This window comes from Callorhinus ursinus, unplaced genomic scaffold (genome assembly GCF_003265705.2).
Source record: "Callorhinus ursinus isolate GAN/ISIS: 27379988/994484 unplaced genomic scaffold, GSC_fseal_2.0 scaffold4, whole genome shotgun sequence".
In the NCBI taxonomy this organism is placed as follows: Eukaryota; Metazoa; Chordata; class Mammalia; order Carnivora; family Otariidae; genus Callorhinus; species Callorhinus ursinus.
This window is the reverse complement of record NW_027397066.1, coordinates 62328515-62348614: the sequence shown is the minus strand read 5'-3', so window position 1 is coordinate 62348614 and position 20100 is coordinate 62328515.

Sequence of the window (20100 nt, the reverse complement as noted above, 5' to 3'; positions counted from 1 at the left end):
GATAAAAGGTAGGGATACCTGCCACATTCCTTAAAAAATGAGAAAAATAGAACTTAATAATGCAAAAGGACTAAAAGCAATTATTTCTAGATGATCTTTTCCCAAACAAAAGTCTGGAATTGGGCTGCATCTTCCAAACAGAGGGACTTCTGTTAGACATTTTACATTAGAAACTCAAGACAAACTTATTTAATGCTGTAACAACATTTAAAAGTATTTCAATTCTTTCTTCCTTTCTGGTTGTAGCTAACTACCTGGGAAGGGAATACAGTTGATTTTTCTAGGCAGATTTTGACATTTAAAATAATGCATAAGCCTGAGGGGTAGGAATTTTCATTACTTAGGTTTACTTTCAGGAAATCAAATTGCTGTTTGTATAATGTTATTCAGCAGGATTTGTTCCATATTAAGAATGAAAAGGACATTGTAAATGGATATTAATAATACCTCAGATATATTTAAATTTTAGTAGGGAATTAAAACCAGCACAATAATAATGTACATTTGCCAGTGATTATCCTGAGACATAATGCTGGTCAATACTTCAAAGAGGCAGGTAAAGCTAAGAACCAGAGATTGGAATTGAAAAAGGTAAAGCACCCAGAAATCACTCAGAGAATTCATGTTCGAAACACAACCATGCAACAAAAGGGATTTTGTGCCTATTAGTCAAAAGCTTTAGTTCAACACTGATGTCTCTCAACCACCTGTAGTTTTGCTTAGCCTCGGAAAGGTCTAGGCATTTACTGGCACATGGCAAGGTAGACTGTGTTCTAAGAGTCGCATGCCACAAGAAAAACTTTTAATTTCCAGAACAGTTTCTAAATGTAACTGTGAAGGCCTCATTCACATGAACAATAGGCAGAAGGGAAAATTGCTATTCAGAACACAGAAGATGAAGAGAGGTGAATATCCAAAGCCAAAGAAAGTAAATAAAAATTCATATGAACATTAAATGAAATGAGGAAAAGAAATCCTCACTTCTGCATGCAGACAAGTTTCCCCCTAGGGCAACTCGGTTAATTCCAAAAAAGCTCTAGGAAAATACTCAATAAAATGTAGTGAGGAAAGGAAAAGAAGGAAAATAGATTTAGTAAAAGCTCACCTACTGCCAAAAATATAATTTTCCCTCTCTTCCTTCAAAGTATACCTATCAATAACAATACTTTTTTCAGTAAGAACCATTTCATCAATTTTAAAATGTGAAATTCAATAAAATACAGCAAAGAAACGTCAGTAATTCAGATCCATTTAAACTTTGTCCGTATTCTGTCTCTCTCCTGTTTCTCTCTTCCTAGGCATAGAACAGAAGGAAATTATATTTCGGCACTGGAGAAGAAATGTGTTTGTGCATTTAAAGAGTGCAAAGCCAAAAAAAAAAAAAAGAAAAGGTGCAAAGCCTAGCTAATAGTGATCATGATATTTTACTATAGGTAAGTTATAAACCAAGATGCTAAACCATACCTGTAGCAAGGAGACATTTCTTATCTGGCTTAGTCTTTCCTCTTTTCCAGCCAAGCATTAGCAAATGACCCACTACTACTGCCATGGGAGAAAGCTCTGCGGTTCTACCTCTTTGTTCCAGGGAGACAACGGGGCTCTAGGACAGTCAAGGGAGGGGCCAATGAACACCAAGTTGTCTTTGCAGCTCTTTACCTTTGGGATCTTAAGCAAAGCATTTATACATTCATCTATTCATTCATTTAATCACTCCCTTTGAACTCAGATAATAGCACCAGAGGAGTAGCTGTGAGGAAGAGCTAATTAAATAATACACAAGTGCTTTGCGAACATAAAGTGCTTTATTTAATCATTTCTTTAGAAACTGAGATATCGGGCGCCTGGGTGGCTCAGTTGGTTGGGCGACTGCCTTTGGCTCCGGTCATGATGCTGGAGTCCCGGAATCGAGTCCCGCATCAGGCTCCCTGCTCGGCGGGGAGTCTGCCTCTCCCTCTGACCCTCTTCCCTCTCGTGCTCTCTATCTCTCTCTCAAATAAATAAATAAAATCTTCTAAAAAAAAAAAAACCCAGATATCATATACGACTTAATTTGATAAGTCAGATTTTTTTCACAATCAACTTATTTGTTAAATCAGATTTCCCTGAAAATAAGTAGGAAAACTAAAAAGATAACTTTTAGAGAATATTATAAAATCTTTAAGGTTACTAAGGAAAAACAACAACAACAACACTGTTTCAGAGCCAAGATTGGTATCCTTCTGTTTTAAAAGTTTTTCTAATTTCAAAACAGAATAGGATTAAGGTTTATTTAATATATTCCTTCAACAAACATTTATTGATCACTTGCTATGTACCAAGAATATATGTATCAAGTCTGTCCCTTGACAAAATAAACACACAGAAATCTCTGGATACAATAAAATAATCAAATACTTGTGAAGAGAAGGAAGCAAATGAAAACAATTTTCTTCCAAATATCTCCAAACTTAAGCCATAGTGGTAAAATCCACTCCAGAATTTAGAGAATAATTCTTTTCAGCCTGAGAATGATACCCATTGCCTGAAATGTCTGGATGACAAGGCTATTTTCAGTTTAAGATTGTTAATATAGCACAATAAAATTTTTTTAATAACAAAAGTAATATAAATCCAACGAGTATAAAAAATATGGAAGTCTCTCCCCAGCAATCCCATTCCCCAGGAGTCACCACTGTTAACATGTTTATTCATTCAGACTTTGTTTTTCTGTATACTAAATTACAATAGATGACCCAAGAAAGTAGAAATTCCCAAAGTACTGGAAAATTTGACAGTCAAACCTCTTCTACAATTGATGAGAACCCAAGAAAGTAGAAATTCCCAAAGTACTGGAAAATTTGACAGTCAAACCTCTTCTACAATTGATGAGAACCCAAGACAATCTTAAGTTACCCAAAGATTGACAACAGTGTATTTCCAGTGTTGTATGGTTCTCCTAGTTGATCAGTAGTCTGTTATGTTTCCTTGCCACACTGGTGTATGAGTAGCAAGGTACAGAGAATTTATATCTTCAGTCCTTTCCTAGTCCTTGGATGACCATAAAAGTAAGAGCTGAAAACTTCAAAATAATCACAGTATCAAAATTTGGGCATCACTGGGTGCCTGGGTGGCTCAGTTGGTTAAGCGACTGCCTTCGGCTCAGGTCATGATCCTGGAGTCCCGGGATTGAGTCCCACATCGGGCTCCCTGCTCGGCAGGGAGTCTGCTTCTCCCTCTGACCCTCTTCCCTCTCGTGCTCTCTATCTCTCATTCTCTCTCTCTCTCAAATAAATAAATAAAATCTTTAAAAAAAAATGGGGGCATCACTCTTCACAGGGCTTTAGCTGGTCCTTAATGATTCCTAGACTTGAATCACCTCATGTTGGATACTTCCAGCAGGGAGGACTATAACACGCCCCCTTTCCCAGCCAGTCCTCTCATTCTATTGATATCTGCAAGACCTTCATTAAGTCTGGCCAAACACACATGTGAAAACCAGGCTAATATTTACTCCTTCAATAAGTGTTTCTGAATACTTGCTTTATGTCAAAGAATATTTATGAAGGAATACCCTGAGGGGTGCCTGGGTGGCTCAGTCAGTTAGGCGCCTGACTCTTGGTTTTGGCTCAGGTCATGATCTCAGGGTGGTGGGATTGAGCCCCATGTCAGGCTCTGCCCTTGGTGCAGAGCCTGCTTGGGATTCTTTCCCTTTCTCTCCCTTTCTGCACACTCTCTCTCTTTCTCTCAAATAAATAAAATCTTGAAGAAGAAGAAGAAGAAGAAGAAGAAGAAGAAGAAGAAGAAGAAGAAGAAGTACCTGAGAGGAACTTAAGGCCAAATTTCTCAGAAAACTGAGATCAGAGAGGTGAAGAGATTTTTCCAAAATTACACAGCTGGCTGTTAAGCACAGTCAACTCAGGACCTGGGTCTGTATCTAGGTTAGAGTGATACAGCAGGGAAAGAAGTTTCCAGGAGATGTAAGCTGCCCAAGAAAATAAAACAAAATTTGAAAAAAAAAAAGGGTACTATTTTAAGATAAGTACACAAAATATAGCATGATTAGGTGCTTACCAATCCTTTATGACTTACATGAAATTGCTACTGAGAGCAGAAAAATAGAGCAATGTACAAGAAACATCAAAGGCAAGATTAACAATTTAGTCTCCTGAGTAAAACATTCTATGTGCCCCATGTAAACAGCTCATAAGATGTTTTAGATAAAAAGACTTTCCAACAGCCAGAACAAAACCCAGCACTAAATTCTAGGAGTACATGAAGAGACTGTTACATCTACTAAGTATCTTAAAACAGGTTCTATTCTCAATTACAAGGATTACATTGATGCTGACATATTTCTGTTCTAAAGCTCTCTTTGCTTTATGCTAAATCTTAGTCCACAAATGTATAATCTTAGGAATATGATAGAAAAATATGATAAAAATACAGCTGATAGAGATTTTAATCCATATCTTAAATGACCTTACTGAATTTTCTTACCTGATTTTGGTTGTCATACCTCTTGAATGACAAACATCCAACTTTGATTTGCAGTTTGCCTTTCAGTGTGGCAGGTAGTTAAGTGCATGAGACTTTTGAGACTTAGTTTTATATGATTTAGACATATGTAAGACTAATGAAGACTTTTGGAAGTAATATTATCAAGTCTTACATTTTTACTTCATTTTTAGTTTGTCATTTCCATCTAATCCTTCTATTTAAAAACTCTCTGATGATTTCTATTCATTTACCTTGACTTTAAGAAATTGTCTAGCTGCCCCATGCTGTTTTTCTGAGACAAATATCTAATGCTACAGAATTTCATTTGAACAAAAAGTCAGATCTTTTTTATATTCATTTAATAATATAATATCCCCTTAACTCTCCAATATTTTTGATATTTGGAGCTAATTCATTGACATAGACAATTGGGTCAGTGTTTTCACTTTATGCAGTCTTAAATAGGGCTCATTAGAAAGCGCTGTTTAGGTCCAATGCAATTATGCAATTATTTAGGTCCATGCAGTTCATCTCCTGGGTTTCTCCAGCTCCTATGCTTCAAATAGCACTATCTCCATTAGTAGTTACTAAGGTCTACATTCAACATAGTGAAAAGTCTAGTCCTACCTGTTAAACATATAAATAAAATCTATACTAATTTTCTACACAAGGGTTTAGTGAAAAATATTTATACAATAGAGGTTGTGGTTCAGAAACTTCAAGAGAGAGTAAAACCACATTTAAATTTAAATATAAATGACCTGATGAAATAATGTATAGCATTATTATTAGAGGCAGAAGAATCAGGTCCTAAAGGTAAGAATGGCTGAATTTGAGATCTAGATTTGCCACATACACGAAGATGTCATCTGGCATCTCTGAATTTTCTTATTTGCTAAAAATGACAGTTATGATGATATAACTCTGATTTCTTCAAAACAATACTGTTGTAAAGATCAAATGAGCTGATTGTACCTTAAAAAGTTTTGTAAATTGTAAGGTGCTATGCAAAATCAGAAACACAGTAATAAAATATTTGTTAAAAAATGCAAAGTAATATCTCATTTTCCTTACCAAACTGGAGAAAACTGGAGAGGTTTAGAATGGCATTATACTTTCTTGTCTTACCTCTATTTATTGGACCTTTGCTGCACACCTCAGATTTCAGGTAACTATGCTTATTATCTTTTATTATAATGAGACAGTATTGTGCCTATGTCCACCATTAAGAATTTCAACCAGCTTCTGTAATGTATTATGTGTTAAAGGGAAAAAACACATTAGGCACAGATTTTTCACTTTACTAACAAAACATTTACCTAATATCTTCTGGGGAAAATATAAAGAGGGCTATTCTATTAAAAGTTAAGAATAGCCAACGTAAAGTATAGAAAAACTTTTTAAGAAATGAGAAGCAACCTAACTTGAGAGATGATCAAAGAAAAGCCTTCAGGGAAGTCTTTTCCCCAGTCAAGAAGGATGTATTTAAAGCTTACTGAAAAGAGAGAGGAAAGAGCTATTAGAACAATAAGAATTGTTGATATGACAGAATCTAAGAATGGTGTCAAGGGAGTAAATCAGGCAAGGCAGATGAAGCACAAAAGCACAAGTGTTCTTACAGGAGAGAGAAATTGAAAAATGCTACAAAAAAGAAAGTTAATGAGCTAGGGAAATTCAGATATCCCTGAAGTTACACATAAAAGAAATAGTTATTTATGTTTGTGTCTATCTCAGCCACTAGATCTTTAGTTCCTTAAAGCAAGATGCCATGTCTTATTCATAGTTGTGTCTCCTGGAGCAACTAGCTAAGTTCCTTGTTCATAGGAGGTACTAAGTAGGTACTGAGTTGAACCTGAATAAAAGTTACCTGTATTGTATGTTAGATGCTGGTTAGGAAACACAGTAATAGTCACAAAGTAAGACAAAGCTCATTAAGTATATACTGGCTCAATTATTCATTCTACAAATTCTCAGTAAGCACCATGTGCTAGGAAGGCTCTGAGGATAAAGCAATGAGTCGTGTGTTAGGATTCTGTTTTTCTTTACAAAAATGTAACCCAGATCTTCCAAGTTTAACATTAGAAAAATTTCCAGATGATTAGGAGACAGTTGGACCATGTGGCCATGCCTTTTTCCTCTGGCCTTCCCTTGGCATGGGGATCTTTAAACTGATTGTCATTGAGATAATCATACTGGGGAGGGAGTGCAGATCCTGCTTTTGGCACTCTGGCCCAAGTGTGGGCAAATGACCCTCTCCGGTTTCCTATAATGCATTTAGTTTACTAAAGAGGGGTGCCTGGCTGGCTCTGGTGGTAAAGCATGTGACTCTTAATCTCAGGAGTGTAAATTTGAGCCCCATATTGGGGGGTAGAGATTATGTAAAAAAATAAAAAACTAAAAAAAAGTTTATTAAAGATTGGGGGAATAACAAAAGATAACCTGAACAATAAGGAAATAATAGTGTGAATTTGGATAATCTGGATTGAGGTTATACCATGCCATGCCTCCAAAGCTCATGTGCTACCCTAGAGGGGGGAAAAAAAGACAATTAAAAAACAAAACAGATCTTACCTGCATCCTTCCTTCTTGGCTCTCCTTTTGCTACCACATGGTGGATCATGGGAGCCATCTTTAATAGAAATCACTCAAAAATACACTTCCAGGGGTGCCTGAGTGGCTCAGTCAGTTGAGTATCTGACTCTTGGTTTTGGCTCAGGTCATGATCTCAGGGTCCTGGACTTGAGCCCCAAGTCCGACTCTATGCTCAATGTGGAGTCCGCTTGTCCCTCTCTCTCCCCCTCTACATGCAAGGGCGCTCTCTCTCTCTCTCTCTCTCTCTCAATAAATAAATATTTAAAAAAATATACTTCCAAACATTCTGATTCTTTGACCTTTGGAGATCAAATCTTACTTCATATCAATTTTGGGCCCACCCACTCAGAAAAATATTCCTGTCTGAGGAGTAGCCCCTTTCCTTGGCAAGTATCAACGTAGTTGCTCAGACTGCATCACAACACAAGAAGCTGAATGAATATTCTCTCAAGAGATACATACAGGGCGCCTGGGTGGCTCAGTTGGTTAAGCGACTGCTTTTGGCTCAGGTCATGATCCTAGAGTCCCGGGATCGAGTCCCACATCGGGCTCCCTGCTCAGCAGGGAGTCTGCTTCTCCCTCTGACCCTCTTCCCTCTCGTGCTCTCTGGCTCTCATTCTCTCTCTCTCAAATAAATAAATAAAATCTTTAAAAAAAAAAGAGAGATACATACATACAGTCAGTACAGGTGGGAAAGTTAGTTCTGCATCATGAGGATACTAAACTGTAGTTTCCTCTTTCATTTGTAATTAGGAAAATGGGCTCTGTGTTTATTAAAATAAGAATATAAAAACTAAGTTTGTTGATCAGTTCTGATATCCCACCAAGTTTCATATGCAGATCACACAGAAAGGAAAAAAGCCTCTACATACACAGGTTCAAAATTTGAACCTTCATTACTTTGGCACAAAGCACTCTGTGAAGGGGAAAAGGCTGTGAGGAAAAGACAGGAAGAAAAGCTATTCTTCAAATGTCTTCTATGCGCTAATATAGTTCTAGCAACACCCATAAATATCTCATTGTATCTTCCCAACAACCCTGTGAATTTGGCTCATTTTATAGGTGTGGAAAACAAAACACAAAGGATCTAAGTGAAGAAGCCTGTTCATGTTTAGCTTGCAATTATTGTGCTAAATCAGATTGAACTCAGCTTCCTGTAGTCACTCAACAGATATTCACTGTGAATTTACTATGTACAAGCATTACACTGTATCGTAGGGGAAACAAAATGACATACGTTCTCTGTCCTCAGATTACTTCCATTCTAGTAATGGAGGAAAAAATCACTCCACTAATGAGGAGGTTATTCATAACCACTGAAATAATGTTTTCAGATGACAAGAGTGGGATTAAAGCAACCATCCAGCAGTTTAAAAAGTGAATGGCTAGGGAGGAAAAAGAGGCAATGAACATGTAATAGGATACTCCCTGGACATGTTGGTGCAGGTTAAAAATTCTCAAGCTCCTTTAAAAATTAAATTTGCTCAGTTATATTGAGTCATTCATTCAGAGACTGCCTGGGGGTAGGGACATTAATTAGAACCAATTGTAGCAGGTCCAAATCTAACACAGATCTTCTCTTTATTTTTATTTTTTTAAAGATTTTATTTATTTATTTGACAGAGAGAGACACAGCAAGAGAGGGAACACAAGCAGGGGGAGTGGGAGAGGGAGAAGCAGGCTTCCCACAGAGCAGGGACCCTGATGTGGGGCTCGATCCCAGAACCCTGGGATCATGACCTGAGCCAAAGGCAGATGCTTAATGACTGAGCCACCCAGGTGCCCCCAGATCTTCACTTTAAAAGGCCCGGGGAGGGAGTGGCAAACAGGCTCATATTTCCAGAAAAGAACTGTTCTAGAAAGATCAAAAAAGAAAGGCAATTATGAAGGGAAGCGGCATCAGAAGGTGAGAAAAGCACTGAACAGAAAGAGAATGGCTGCTCTAAGAAGTAATAAAAACTATATCTGAGCCTGGGTGGCTCAGTCGGTTAAGCATCTGCGTTCGGCTCAGGTCATGATACCGGGGTTCTGGAATTGAGGCCCAAGTTGGGCTCCCTGCTTGGTGGGGAGCCTGCTTCTCCCTCTCCCTCTGCCTGCCACTCCCCCTGCTTGTGCTTTCTCTGTGTCAAAAAAAACAAAAAAAAACAAAAAAAACCCAACACTATATCTGGCAATATGTTGTTGTAGCTAAGCTCATGGACCTAAACATTAAAAAGACCTGGATTTGGATCCTGGCTCCCTTGAAGAAGGTTATCTGACATCTTTGAGCCTCAGGTTTCTTATCTGTAGAAAGGGGGAAAATAACTTGGACTTCTTCATTAGAAGTTTTAAAAGATTGCTTAGCATTCCATTGAATTAATAGGACACTAGTGGATTACCAACTATTCACCAAATTCAAGGACACAGTCTCCTTAAATCACCAAATAATCATAATAGAAACCACTTACTGAGAGTTTACAACTTCTTCATTCTGCCTTCTAATGAAGTCATGTCTGAGCACTTCATTATATTATTTCATTTTATTATCCTATATTTTACGACTAATGCATTGTATTGCTTTTAAAAACTTGTTCAAAAAATAAAACTTATTTATGTTCATTGAATATCTTACTTATGCATTTCATCTCAGGATAATAAGGAAGGCATTATAAAATATTTGCTATTAGAATGGAGTATTGGGCCTAATGGAGTTGAAAGCCATGCTCTAGGATTATATTTAATGGCAAGAAAATATATTAATAACATAAGGTCACCACAAAAGACCCAGAATAGCTAAAGCAATCATGAAAAAGAAAAGCAAAGCTAGAGGCCTCATCTGGATTTCAAGTTATATTATAAAGCTGTAGTAATCAAAACAATATGGCACAAAAATAGACACATAGATCAATCGAACAGAATAGAGTCCCAAGATAAACCTATAATTATAAGGTCAATTAATCTTTGACAAAGCAGGAAAGAATATCTAGTGGGAAAAAGACAGTCTCTTCAACAAATGGTGTGGGGAAAACTGGACAGCAACATGCAAAAGAATGAAATTGAACCACTTTCTTACATCATACACAAAAATAAATTCAAAATGGATTAAAGACCTAAATGTGAGACCTGAATCCATAAAAATCCTAGAAGAGAGCAAGGCAGTAACTTCTCTGATGTCAGCTGTAGCAACTTTTTTCTAGATAGGTCCCTTGAGGCAAGGGAAACAAAAGCAAAAATAAACTATTGGGACTTCATAAAAATAAAAAGCCTCTGCAAAGCAAAGGAAACAACAAAACTAAAAGGCAACCTACAGAACGGGAGAAGATATTTGCAAATGACATATCCGATAAAGCGTTAGTATACAAAATATATAAAGAATTTATACAACTCAACACCCAAAAAACAAATAATCTAATCAAAGAATGGGCAGAAGACAGGAACATTTTTCCAAAAAAGACATACAGATGGCCAACGGACACATGAAAAGATGCTTAACATCACTCATCGACGGGAAATGCAAATCAAAACTACAATGAGATATCACCTCACACATGTCAGAATGGCTAAAATCATCAACACAAGAAACAATAGGTATTGGCAAGGATGTGGAAAAAGAGGAACCCTCATGCACTCTTGTTGGGTATGCAAACTGGTGCAGACAGTGTGGAAAATAGTATGGAGTTTCCTCAAAAAGTTAAAAAATAGAACTACCCTGTGATCCAGCAATTGCACTACTGGATATTTACCCAGATAATTCAAAAACACTAATTTGAAGGGATTTATGCACCCCAGTTTATAGCAGCATTATTTATAATAGCCAAATTATGGAAGCAGCCCAGGTGTCCATTGACTAATGAATGGATAAGGAAGATGTGGCATATATAATATATGTATGTATATTTATATAAATATAAATATATATACACATAAATATATGTATACATATATAAATATAAATATATAATGGAATATTATTCAGCCATGTAAAAAATGAAATCTTCCCATTTACAATACATGGATGGGGCTAGAGAGTATCATGCTAAGAGAAATAAGTCAGTCAGAAAAAGACAAATGCCGTATGATTTCACTGATACAGAATTTAAGAAACAAAACAAATGAGCAAATAGAAAAAAAAAAGAGAGAGAGAGACAAACCAAGAAACAGACTTTTAATCACCAGAGGGGAGTTGGGTGGGGGGGGAATGGTTAAGTAGGTGATGGGGATTAAGGAGCACACTTGTGATGAGCACTAGGTGATGTATGGAATTGTTGAATCACTATATTGTACATCTGAAACTAATATAACACTATGTTAACTGGAATTAAAAAGACTCTTAAAGGGGCGCCTGGGTGGCTCAGTTGGTTAAGCGACTGCCTTCGGCTCAGGTGATCCTGGAGTCCCAGGATTGAGTCCCACATCAGGCTCCCTGCTGAGCAGGGAGTCTCCTCCCCCCATGCTCTCTCTCTCTCTTTCATTCCCTCTCTCAAATAAATAAATAAAATTTAAAAAAATAAAAAGACTCTTAAAAAAATAATACAGGATCAAGTGAAAAAAGAAAATTTCAAAGCATTACCTATGGCTTGATCCCATTTTTATAAACAAACAAAACCCTCAAGAACTCACACTCCTTTCCCTATAGTAACTTATGGAATCACAGTAACCCAACTGAAGAGACCTCTTATGTGCTCTATAGTTTGGTAGCATTTTGATCAAATAATTTGTGTGCTTTATTTTAATTAGAGAATTATAGAAATGTATTATTTAGGTTCCCAGGAATCACATGGGAAACAAAATATGGGTTCTAATCTTGGCTTTATTATTTAAGCCAAGTCATTTAATTTTTATAAGTTAATTTTATAAGAAAAACCTAAGGCCTAGGGATACATTATCAATAACAAGAATTCCAGCTTTCTGGTCCTATAATTATAAGCATTTCCCAAGTATGGTGCATGGAACAATGATACAATAGGACATTTATGGGTCTTAAGTAAATAGAGTTCTGTCATCAATATATTTGAGAAAGCACTGGTTTAAATGAAGTTAGACATGTTTCCTTAGGTAAGACTTTTCACTTTTTTAAAAATTTTATTTATTTATTTGATAGAGACACAGCGAGAGAGGGAATACAAGCAGGGGGAGTGGGAGAGGGAGAAGCAGGCTTCCTGCTGATCAGGGAGCCCGATGCGGGGCTCGATCCCAGGACTCTGGGATCAAGACCCGAGTGGAAGGCAGATGCTTAACGACTGAGCCACCCAGGTGCCCCACCTTTTCACTCTTTTTTTGTTCAGCTTAAGGGTATTGTGAGTTTTCAAGAGAAGTACGGTTGTAGCATTTCCTGTACATAATTTGCTACAGATTTTCCCCTTTCCCTAAACCCTGAGAATTTCATGGAAGTAGTGTTCTATATAGCAGGCGTTGGAATATACTAATTTAAGGCAATGTACATTTTAGAAAAGTTTTTATTTTCAAAGTACTGAGTCCCTATGGTTAATTTTCAGGCATTGTAATAAGCAATGAGGGAAATTGTTTTGTGTAGTGATTCTCTTAAATCACATCATATGTTGAAATCCTAACTTGCAAGTTTAGGCTGACAGAAAGAAGAAACTGAAAACATTAACAAAAGAACACAAATTAAAAAAAAAAAAACCACAGGGGTGCCTGGGTGGCTCAGTCAGTTGAGTGTCCAACTCTTGATTTTGGTTTGGGTCGTGATCCCAGGGTCTTGGGATTGAGCTCCACGTTGGGTTCTGCACTTGTCCTCCTCCCTCTGCTCCTCCCCCTACTCATGCTCTCTTTCCCTCTCAAATAAATAAAATCTTAAAAAAAGAACACAAATTAAAATGTGTGATGAGCGTGAATCATTTTAGAACAAGAGAGTGAAATAGAAGCTCTTTCACACTAAAAGACTGTTATATTTCATAAAATCAGTCCAAAAAAAACAGGTTTGGCTGGTCTATTCAGTTTAAAATATTGTATCTGAAAATTTTTTATAGAAAAATAATCAATGTAGATATGGAGCACAATGTAGGTATGCACAGAATATAATATTATGGATGGAAAACAAATAGGAAAAAAATTAGATGATTTGAAATATTAGATATACTGTGCTTTCCTGGTTATTTGGGAGATTGGGCCACCAGTATAGACTAACTAAATAAAAAAGTGGAGTTTAATTCTGGAAAGAACACAAATAACAAAATTATCTCTGTTGCAGAAAATAGCATAATCTCTTTAATGATTATTTTAAAGGTCAACTGGTAGAAGTTTGCCAAAATTGTTTTGTGGGTGTATCAGCAGTTGGTATTAGTTAAAAAAAAAAAAACAACAACCCAAACCAAAAATCTATTGTTTAGCATTTTTTTAAAAAAGATTTTATTTATTTATTTGACAGAGAGACAGTGAGAGAGGGAACACAAGCAGAGGGAGTGGGAGAGGGAGAAGCAGGCTTCCCACTGGACAGAGAGCCCGATGCGGGGCTCAATTCCATGACCCTGGGATCATGACCTGAGTCGAAGGCAGATGCTTAACAACTGAGCCACCCAGGTGCCCCTGTTTAGCATTTAAAGAGTTATTCTAGATTACATAAATGTTAAATTTCAAAATGTAAATTATTTAATGTGTGGAATATCTGATGCAAAATTTTAACATCTAGTTTATTTGCTCTGCCATACAATGTACTTCTGGGCCACAGTTCCCACAGGAGAAGGTATATCAAAACTAATTTTAATAATATACAAAGTAAAACTTAAATCATGAAGGTAAGTCTACCATCCAAATAAAAACAAAACAAGACAGTCAGATAGGGCGCCTGGGTGGCTCAGTTGGTTAAGCGACTGCCTTCTGCTCAGGTCATGATCCTGGAGTCCTGGGACCGAGTCCTGCATCCGGCTCCCTGCTCAGCGGGGAGTCTGCTTCTCCCTCTGACCCTCTCCCCTCTCATGCTCTCTCTCTATCTCATTCTCTCTCTCAAATAAATAAAATCTTTAAAAAAAATAATGGATTCTAAAACCAAATTAATGATTTACTAACATAAAATTCTTAAGGATAAAAGCAATACTGAAGTCTACATTTTACCAAACAGTTATTAAGTCTCTACCTCACAAGTCATTAAGCTACATTTCTGGGTGGGTGAAGGGAATGTCATCACTCTAATCCAGGGTCCACATCAGTATTATTTATTGTGAGTCAAACAGATAGTATGTGTCTTCTGATGAGAGGCAATATGGTATTCAGAATGTACCTATTAAGTATTCTAGCCAGAAATACTTACTTTGAATCATTAAAACCTTACGTATAACAGCCAGTTTACAAAAAAACACAGGGGACAGTGGAATAAACCAAATGATAACACAAGGAAGAAATTAGACAAATCATAAAGTGTGACATTCTCCAGGATAATTGTCCCAGTTCCTTCAAGTCAAGGTCATAAAAAAGGGACAGTACTAGATAGAGACTTAGCCATATCAACTTGATGTAATGTGTGGTTCTGGATTGGAGACTAGTTTGGACACACCAGCCCTAAAGGACATTTTTGTGTCATTAGGGAATTTTTAGACTATATTCTATGTGTTAGATAAAAGAAATATTTACTGGGGACATCATTGGCTGATAAAAGCAGGCTACAAAACAGCATACACAGTATGAGTTGATTTAGTTTAAAAATATAGAAAGAGAACCAGGAAGACATACATCACTAAGGTGTTAAATGTAGTGGAAATGTAACATTTTTATTTTTGTTTGTCTATATTTTCTACAATGCAATTCATTAATAAAGGGCTATTAACACCAACAAAATATATGGCCCTCAAGGAAATGAGTTTCCCAATGACTTAGCAGGCTGTATATTAGGAAGGGAATTTGACAAAAGCTAAGTTTTTCTGGGTCTCAATTCTACAAGTGAATGCTGGACTTCTAGTCTCATGCAAATGTTTCTGTCCCACCCCATTCCTATCCCCTATTCTTCTATCAGTCAAATACTTCTGAGAGTCTTTCACAATTTAAGAGTAAACTCTTCTTGTCTCCTAAAGACACAAAGAGAAAAGGATTAGGCTTCTTTCCCTAGTTTAGGAAATGGTGGAGGGAATCCTTTTTTTGTTGGGCCCGTTCCTCACTGGTGTCCTGAGAACACAGGAGTGGCAAACCAGATGGGCTAGAGCTTGACATTCACTAGAGCATGGTTTACTGGTGGTAGGGCTGCTGGGTCTAAAGTGCAACTCTGCACTTGCAGTTTTTTTTTTTTGTTTTTTTTTTTTAATATCAGAGGGAGGAGATCAGGTTTCTAGCTCTGATGTGCTAGTTGGACATCTGGGCAGAGCCTCCTCAGCAACACACACCCTGAGGACATGACCTGTTACCCTCTGTGTTTTACCTGTAGCTGCCTGTCCACCATTCTCTCTCTTGCTGTTCCAGCTTCTCATGTACAATGGGGTAAGTCACCCAACCAGCCATCTTCCTTTCTGTGGGAAGGAACTTTGGTCTCAGACCAATAGTGTAGTTAGTGCAACAATCTCTTCAGCATAATAGGGGACATATTTTTAGAGGCTGTACTAAATGTACTTTGTTGACAGGAAAAATCCCAGAAAAGTGTAACTGGTTTCTAAAAGAAATATAAAAATGCTTCATAGACATTTCATAGAAATTTTAGAGCACATGAAGTATCCATTCCTCACAACACTTTAGGAAAATTACGGTACTATGCATGCTTTCAGAATAACATGCCAGGTAGCATAATCTTGATAAAATGTACCTGTTTTTCTACTCTTTCTTTTTTTTAATTTAATTTAATTTAATTTTATTATGTTATGTTAATCACCATGCATTACATTATTAGTTTTTGATGTAGTGTTCCATGATTGTTTCTTAATGCACTCCTACTTCCCTATTGAATATTCTGATATTTTAATTAAAAAGCATATAATCAAAACAAATAAATCCAGAGGTTGAACATCTACATTCTCTTAGAAATCTGGAATTTCATAGAAATTTCTTATCTGAAAAATCACCCCTTAAGCACAATATACTAAAAATCACCCCTATAGCAACTGACTATAACTTTATTAACAGATTCACATATCAGTGTGGGGCCTGGATTGACATTATATAATCTATGATTTCAATCTCTAGCTCATGCTTGGTACACAGAATTGAAGGTTGCCCTGAAAAACGAGAACAAGAAAAACAAAAAAGCAAATCCTCCTCAACGCAGTTAGCATGAGAACACAGTGACATTTGGTATTTTTGGTAAAGCAGTTATATGGGTCAACCCATGCATTAGCATATAATTTCTTCTATCCACCAAAAGAGTTGATCAGGTAAAAATTTAACTTAATTGATCAGATAATTATAAATTTTGCACTATCAAAGGAAACAAGTAAGGAAGAAAAAGGTGAGGTTAGGTGGGTAGGTTTGTTCTGGGGAACTGATTAGGGTGTGTTACCAGAAAACAAGGCATTATAGCTCATAAAGAAGAAATTCCTTGCAGGAAGAGAGCAAAAAGATATAACTTCCTTTAACCATTTATTTGTCTTTGTTTAATAACATAATTATAAGACATAATAATATATAGCATTTTAAAATTATTTAGTATTTTTCATAATATTTACACTTGGTATCTTCACCATTAGGTTGTTCAGGGTATGTAATGTCTTGATTTTACTCCACTGTTTTTGATAGATAAAGAAGCTGGGAAATGACAATCCTGTCAAATTGCCAAAGGTAGAGAAAGTATTTAATGACAGAATTGGAAGTAGAACACATCACTCCTGCCTCCTACCTCAGTGTAAACAGATATGTGTATTTCCACAATTTTTCAGGCTCTGGTTACCTGGAGATTTCTGGTGAAGAAATTTCTTGAAGTAAACACATGCTTTAAGTATTTTCTACTTGTGATTATGTCTTTTAATTATGTCAATGTGTTTTTTTAAATGTGTTTTGTTTTTATGATTTTTACTTCTCATAAAATCTAATGGAAGAAAGTATATTAACTGCTCCTTGAAGGTATCTTTGAAAAATTCACAGTATGACTCAAAATGATATAAGTCAGCACAAGTCTGTATACTATATTTATTAATTTAGTCAAGAAACATTGAGTGTCTGACAACAGTTATTATTTCACTTGTATTCATGCCAACCTTGCAAGTACATATTATACTTATGTTTCAGATGAAGTTAAGCAATTTGTCTGGTATGGTGAGAGGCAGAGCCAGAATCTGTATCCTGTCTTGACTCAAATCTGTTTTACTCGAAAAGCCATAGGATTTTTAGTATACCAAATAAAACGTCAGAGTCCCTTCTCTCAAAGTGCTGTGGGTATTCAGATGGGGAGGGAGATATTCTGGCTCTGGTGGGTACATCAAGTAAAGCTTTACAAAAGAAGGAGCATTGGAACTGATGTTTGAAAGATGTACTTTGTTTTGATTATGTGGAGATAGGCTGAGAAGTGGAAGCCAAGACCAATGCCAAACAAAGGTACAGAGTGGGAGTCAGGGCATATGCAGGGAACAAGTTTGGATGGAATTTAGGGTGCGTGAAGGAAAAATGTGCTGAGTTTGTAAAGGTGTCTGAATCCAGGTTCTAAAGATCCTTGAACAAAAGGCAGTGGGGAGCCTTTACTAATTACCATTGGCTTAGACATATAGGTATGAATACAAAACACACAGCCTTAAAACTTTAATGGTAACAGGGTGAGGAGTATCATCCTCTTCTTAAGGGAACATTTTTCTTTTTTAATTTATAAAGGGTAAGAGAATCCTACTTGACAAGTCAGAATTTATAGAGTGTTCAGTGTACCAAAAATAAACTCTACTGACCATTTAGAAAGAGATTGATTATTGGTTTCAAAAAACAGACCATGAAAATTTTATTGAAAGTGTCTTGCTTTAATTTAGATAAACATAACTTTAAGTTTGCTTTGTTAGAGTTTAAACTTTTAGTTTTGAAACTCAGTACAATGCCTTAACTGTATTTCTTTGGACTCATCAACCATCCAATATTGAAATGATGGATTGTATGCATGCCACACCTATCCAGTGTATTTATTTATGGTGGCAGTATGGTTAACTGAAACACTCTTTCCCAGCTTCCCTTTCAGCTAGTTGTGTCCTGTCATTAAGTTTGGGCCAATGAAATGCAAGGAAATAGGCCTTCCAGGAAAGTGCCCAGATATGGGGGTAATTTTTGCCCTTCTAGGAGAATGGGTGGGATAGCTGGAATCCCAATGGCTATATCTCAGATAACCTCTTTGGTACCTTTGAACAGAATAGAAAGAAACACCATTCCTTGCAGATGAATTCGAAAAAAGTTCCTCTTCTGGGCAGCTGCATTACCTTGTGGTATATAGATCCCACTCACTTCTTGGTCAGGTGCCTTTGCAGTAAATGAAGTGCACAGCCATATGAGGTGGCTAGGACAGCTGTATTGGATGCGGAGGCAGGAAATGGAGCCATGTTTTAAGGATAGCAGGGAGGAGACAAATCCCTGCTGAACATGGATGTGCCATTTCAGCCCTGAATCGACTACTCCCATACTTCCTTTATGTGAGAGCCAAATAAAATTTATTTTAAGTTACTGTTATTTCTGATTTCTTGCATAGCAGCTAATTGTTATAAATTAAGACCAAATGGTTTGGTTTAAGACGTGCTACCGGTAATTAATTAATTATACAGATGTTTCTTGAGCATTATGTATCACTCTGTGATGTGCTAGGAATAAAAACAGGGCTTAAATCTAGGCTGTGAAAGACAGATGCATACTTACATAGATAATTACAGTATACCATGACACGGTTGCTCAGTTCGCATTTTGCACATAGACATCTGGTCAAAAAGTGAGTGCGGGCTGGGCTCTGATAGACTGCATTCATGCAGACAGGGAATCTTTTCTAGTTCATCTCCACAAATGAGATGTCTCTTTATAAAGACTATGATTCAACCAAGAATAATGCCTTAGTTCAGTGATTTCCAAATTTATTTAGCAGGAGTTAGCCTTCTTTGAAAGAACCCTCACGCAGAAACAATGTGTTAGTCCGTATGTTTTGGTTGTAGAGGTCTAGCTCAAATTAATTTAGATGTAGAAGAGAATTTACTAGTTAATTTAACCACATACATTGTAATTAAAGTGGGCACAGTGTGCTAAGGAAATACACAGTAGGGCTTTTAAAGATGGCTCCACAAAGGAAGTGATGCTTGAGCCAAAGCTTAAAACATGATTTCAAGAGGAGGACAAAAATGGGAAAGGGCATACCATGCTGAGTAAGTACCTTGTGCAAAAACATCTAAAAGAGCATGTCCTGCTTTGGAAATAAGTGGTTCATTAAAAGCAGGGGTGAGAGAGAGAAGCTGATAGTTAATGGCTTCAGGTGGTGGTGGTAAGGGAGAGGCAGATCATTAAGGGCCTACATATATGCTTGTGAAATTGGCTTTTCATTTATAGATTATGGGAAGTCATTGAAAGACTTTAAAGAGCAGAGTAAAATGAATAGAATATGTATTAGAAGGATGTTGGGATTATACTTAGTAGGGATGCCTTAATAGACAAAATGCTAAAACTCAGGCAAGAGGAGACAGGCTGACTTAAGACATTAGCAGTTCACTGGGATGGAGGGAATAGATTAATGAAAGTATTTAGTAGGTCAAATTGGTAGATTGTGGTGATGATGGGAGATAAAAGTTAAGGATGATTCCTAGGATTCTGCATTGGGGAACCATTCCTATTAGCATGGTGGTACCATTTTTTTCAAAAGACTATTTATCTACCTAGAGAAAGAGTGTGCACAAACAGGGGGAGAGGTAGAGGGAGAGGGAATGGGAGAGAGAACCCCAAGCAGACTCCGCACTGAGAGCAGGAGCCCCAAGAGGCGCTTGATTCCATGAACCTGAGATCAGGACCTGAGCAGAAATCAAGAGTCGCTTAACCAACTGAGCCACCTAGGTGCCCCATGGTGGTACTATTTTTAATGAGAGAGGGTTCCACAAGGCCAGGAATAGATGTTGGGAGGAAAGACAATGAGCTCAGTTTTAAGCATACTGACCTTGAAATATGTACAGACTGTTCAGGTGG